This window comes from Dipodomys spectabilis, unplaced genomic scaffold (genome assembly GCF_019054845.1).
Source record: "Dipodomys spectabilis isolate Male_0828 unplaced genomic scaffold, ASM1905484v1 ptg000127l, whole genome shotgun sequence".
NCBI lineage: Eukaryota > Metazoa > Chordata > Mammalia > Rodentia > Heteromyidae > Dipodomys > Dipodomys spectabilis.
The window spans coordinates 1,137,586-1,143,585 of NW_024870804.1; positions in this window are offsets into that span (position 1 = coordinate 1,137,586).

Below are 6,000 nucleotides of genomic sequence, written 5' to 3' on the forward strand. Positions count from 1 at the left end.
TTTATTATAAGGGATAAGATATACTGGAAATAAATTTGGCCAACATTGTCCTAATGAAATAATTGATTAAATTAATTATATTTGGACAAATCTACTTTAAAATATCAGATATACTTCAATAAGAGGCAAAAAAATGTGTTCAGAGGGAGAGTGGAGGTGAAACTAGAGCTAAACAAGCTCTAACATAGAAAGCAGTTTTACTGTTCCAGTGAACAGTCCTAGGCTAGAGAATCACACCAAGTGTCCCTTCACAGTACACAGAGTTTGGCCAGACAGGGAAAATCCAAGCAAGGACACAGATCAGAGAACTTGCTGGTAGCCACAGCTGTGGCAGCCGTGGCAACAGTGGTAGCGGCCATAGCAACCATACCTATAACAAATTGTCCAGGACAAAGTTGCCAGACACAGCGGGACAGCGGATTCTACTCAACACCAGTAAGAACTGACAAGGAGCAGATATCTTCATACTGCAGATAGCAAACCAGAGATGGCCAAGGAACCAAGACTCTGACGTGAGTAGAATGCTGACATCCTCACTCCTTCTCAGGGAGCAGAGGAGGTAAGGCCACCCCTCCCTGCCACCACCACCGGAGATCTCCATCTTTGATACTGAAAAAGGCCCATTTGAACAGCTATCTCCAACTCAGGCTTGGAAGAAAACAAGATCCATTTAGGAGGTCACAGGAACCTGACCTGACTTGCCAGGCTCAGTTCCACCCAAGAGAAATCACCCAGCCCAGTCAAAGAAGCTCCGCCCTTAGAGGAGTGACTTTCTTCACTCTGTAAACAGAGCCAGAGGCTGTCCCTCCCTACAGCAGCCTTGACAATCAATTGAAATTCAGTAAACATAAATGCTGAGAATGGATCCAGACTGGGCTGTGTATCTCAGAAGCTAGCACCTCAGGGAAAAGCAACTGTTTGCTGAAAGGCCTCAACCCTACCCAGAACCTAGACTCATCACAGCATCTCAAAACTAGAAGAAACAGCCATCTCCTTCTTTTGTGATACGCAAAGCAGATCTCCCTCCCACTGAACTAGCCTGGGAGGAGGATCACAAAATTATGGGTAATGCCGAGCATTTTTCTGCCTGCTCAAACCAATTGACTTAAGCAACTAATCAAGCCACAGGAAAAACAAACACCACAAGCAGACCAGAAAATCCACCAAGAGACTGGTTATGGACACAGGGAATATAGAGTATCTTCACATTCTACCCCCACAAAAAAAATCAAAGAAGTCTTTTGTACCTTACTTTAATTTTAATTAAAAAAAAATAATGTTTTCTATTAATGTTTTTCTCCTCATCATTATTTTATGTGTAAATGTGTGTGTGTGTGCTTTTAAAAAAAATCTCTTCTGACCTTTAGGTCCTTATTTTTTTATTCTTTTCATTTTTTTCTCTTTCTTTTTTGTGAGACTTAATTGTTATTTTGATCATCCCCAGATATTTACCCATCGTCGTATATTAGACATTATGCCCCGTTGTGTACACACTTAATCCAGAAATTTATTACTCAGTTCACAACCTCTTAGGCTAAAATTCTTTAAGAGCAGGGCTAGGAAGGTGGCTCAGTGGTAGAGTGCTTGCCTTGCATGCTCGAGGCCCTGGGTTCAATTCCTCAGCACCACATAAGCAAAAAGAAAAAACCCTGAAGTGGCGCTGTGGCTCAAGTGGTAGAGCGCTAGCCTTGAGCTGAAGAGCTGAGGGACAGCGCCCAGGCCCAGAGTTCAGGCCCCACGACCGGACCCAAAAGAAAAATTCTTTAAGAGCAGTATTATCTCTCTTTATACCTATATAATTTTCAAGTAACTAATTTTAAGAATTTTTTTTTTAGTTTTTCATGTCTGCTTTCTATCCCTCCCTTCCTCTCATCCTATCCTTTTCATCTCTCAATATCATCCTTAAACACATAATTTTAAGTGTTTCACTTTTTAAATTTAAATTTTTTATTTCCATTTTTTCTTAATCTCGCTTCTATCATTCTGTCTAATACATTTCCCTCTCTAAGATTAGGACTTGGTTAAATTCACTCACCTCTCCACATCCCTCTAATCCTATTTTGCCCACATTTCTCCATAAAATTAATAATTTGTGGTTTGCCAAATTCTTCTTTGCTGTTCTTAGCCCATTACGCCACAGTTGTTTGATATTGAATAAATTGTATCTGTTGAAAAATATTGTATCTGCAGACTTTTGTCTGTGCAACTACAGAACTTTGATTATACTTGCCTTAAAATTTTGTTCTAGCAAAAAATTGGTGTTACTTTCATACTGACTGGGCAGAACAAGCCAGAAAAACACAAGGAAAATTGCAAGCCCAGTTATCTGAACTCCCACTCAGGAAAATCAGTTGACAGTATAGTTAATATATAATCCAGAAGAGAGTTCCCAAAAATCTCTACAAATGCTACTGGTAAACATGGTGAATGAAATGATTGAAAACCTGCAAAGGATTCAATGCGAGCGTGATAGGGAGAGAAAGGCAAACCAAAGATTAATACTGGAATCTCATGAGAGTGAGGAAGCTCCTCAAAGATTGATACAGGAATTGCATGAGCAGGATGAGAACAGTCAAAGAGAAATACAGGAAATGCATGAACATGAGGAAGCTAATCAAAGAGTAATACAGGACTTGGGAGAGCAGGATGACAATACACAAAGATCAACATAGGCATTCATGGAATCCATAAACAGAAAGCTGATGGCAAACATGATAAATGAAAAGTTTGACAACGTACAAAGGATTCTGTATGAGCGTGATAGGGAGAGAGAGGAGGCATCCCAGAAGTTTATACAGGAATATCATAAGCTTGAGGAAGCTACTCAAAAACTGATACAGGATTTGCGTGAACAACTTGAGAATACTCAAAGAGAAAGGGAGGAATGGCGTGAGCAGGCTGAGAACACTCAAAGAGATCTGCAGGAATCCCACGAACGGGAGGAAGCTAATCAAAGAGTAATACAGGAATTGAGAGACCAGGTAGAGAACACACAAAGATCACTAAAGGCATTCATGGAATCCATTAACAAAGAGCTGAAGGAAGTCAGGGAGACCACAAAGGGAATGCTGAATGGAACCCAACAGAAGGAATGGGAGCCCAAAGAAACCATAACCAATCAACTAAGTGATTTGAGGACAAACACTGAACACCAAATTAAGGAAGTAAAGAAATTCATACAAGACCTAAAACAGAGCTTCAACAAAGAACTTGAAGCCATCAAAGCTGACCAACTAGAAGGAAAAGAGATAAAAAACAAAGTAGAGAGTCTTGACAGCAGGTTAGACCATGCAGAAGATCGAATCTCAGGGATTGAAGACAGCCTAGATATTATAGAGAAAGAACATACAACCATCCAAGACAAGTCCAAGAAATATGATAGATCTATCCAACACCTGGAAGACACCATCAGAAGGCCTAATCTAAGGATAATGGGTGTAGAGGAACACCTAGAAACAGAAGTTAATGGTCTAGGAAATCTGTTTAACAGGATCCTAGCAGAGAACTTCCCAAACATGCAAAAAGATAGGCCTGTCCAGATACAAGAAGCCTTTAGAACCCCAAATAGACCAGACCAGAATAGGACATCCCATCGTCACATTATAATCCACACAGGATCAACTCAGAACAAGGAAAAGATCCTTAAAGCTGTCAGAGAGAAAAGGGTAATCACTTATAAAGGGAAACCAATTAGACTCACCTCAGATTTCTCAGCAGAGACAATCAAAGCAAGAAGAGCCTGGAATGATGTATGCCATGCCCTAAAAACAAACAACTATCAACCAAGAATACTGTACCCAGCTAAACTCTCCTTCATAACTGAAGGCCAAATAAAAACCTTCCATAGCAAAGAAAAATTGAAACAATACATCTCCACCAAACCAGCCCTACAAAAGATTCTTAAAGATGTCCTACACATAGAAAACCAACAAGACCGCAATAAAGGCCAAGAAACTGCACCCAAACTGAGAATCCAAGAACCATAGGAAGAACCCAGTTTTCGCATCTCCCAAGAAGGTAGATAACATGGCAGGAACTCCCAAATACCTCTCAGTCCTATCTCTTAATGTTAACGGACTGAACTCTCCAATTAAGCGACATAGACTGTCTAGTTGGATTAAAAAACAAGACCCTTCTATCTGCTGCCTGCAGGAGTCACATCTTGCCCGTAAAAACAAACACATTTTCAATGTTAAAGGCTGGAACAAAATCTACCAAGCAAACGGACCGCATAAACAGGCGGGAGTTGCAATCCTAATATCAGATAAAATAGACTTCAAATTAAAATTCGTGAAAAGAGATAAAGAAGGTCGCTACATACTAATTAAAGGATCTCTCCTTCAGGAGGATATTACAATTCTAAATATCTATTCGCCAAACAATGGAGCACCCAAATTTATAAAAGAAACACTACTTTCCCTCAAATCCCATATAGATCCAAAGACATTAATCGTTGGGGATTTTAACACACCACTCTCCCCACTAGATAGATCAACTCGGCAAAAACTCAACAGAGAAATCGCAGATCTAAACAGCTGCATAGATCAACTAGACTTAACAGACATTTACCGAACATTTCACCCAGCAGCATCAGAATACACGTTTTTCTCAGCAGCACATGGAACGTTTTCTAAAATAGACCACATTTTAGGCCACAAAGCAAACTTGTCTAAATTCAGAAACATTGAAGTTATACCTTGCATTCTCTCTGACCACAAGGGAATAAAGTTAGAACTCAACACCAAAAGCCACCAAAGAAAGTCCGGTATCACATGGAGGCTGAACAACACACTGCTGAATCATGAGTGGGTCATGGAAGAGATTAGAAAGGAAATTCAAATGTTCATGCTATTCAACAAAAATGAACACACAAAATACCAGCTCCTCTGGGACACAGCAAAGGCAGTACTCAGAGGCAAGTTTATAGCTCTGAGCTCCTACATCAACAAATTGGAGAGATCTGAAACTAACAATTTAATGACACATCTAAACCTCCTTGAAAAAGAGCAGCAAGATAAACCCCAATCCAGTAGACGGAAAGAAATAATCAAAATTAAATCAGAATTAAATGAATTAGAATCCAAAAAAACTATAGAAAGAATCAACAAAACAAAGAGTTGGTTCTTCGAAAAACTTAACAAAATTGACAGACCCTTAGCAAATCTTATCAGAAAAAGAAGAGAACACACCCAAATTAATAAACTCAGAGATGAGAATGGAAACATCACCACGGAAACAACCAAGATTCAGAATATTATAAGGGAATACTTCTCAAAACTGTATGCTAATAAGTTTGAGAACTTGACAGAAATGGACCTCTTCCTAGCAAATATTGACATGCCAAAACTAAACCAAGATGAGGTAAACTATCTTAACAGGCCCATATCAAGCATTGAAATAGAAACAGCAATAAGAGACCTCCCAGCTAAGAAAAGTCCAGGACCAGATGGTTTTACAGCGGAATTTTACAAGGCCTTCAAAGCAGAGCTCACACCAATTCTCCTCCAACTCTTCAATGAAATTGAAAGAGAAAGCTCACTACCGAACACATTCTATGAAGCCATCATAACCCTCATCCCAAAACCGGGCAGGGACTCATCAAAGAAAGAGAACTATAGACCCATTTCTTTGATGAACATTGATGCAAAACTTCTCAACAAAATTTTGGCCAACCGACTTCAACAATTCATCCAAAAAATCATACACCACGATCAAACAGGATTCATTTCAGGGATGCAAAGCTGGTTCGATATACGCAAATCAATTAATATTATTCATCACATCAACAGGAGCAAGAATAAGAACCACATGGTTATCTCAATAGACGCAGAAAAAGCATTCGACAAGATCCAACACCCCTTTATGATGAAGGTTTTGGAAAAATTAGGAATCCATGGAACATTCCTCAATACAATAAAGGCTGTATATGACAAACCTACAGCCAGCATTATACTCAATGGTGAAAAACTAAAGCCATTTCCTCTTAACTCAGGAACAAGA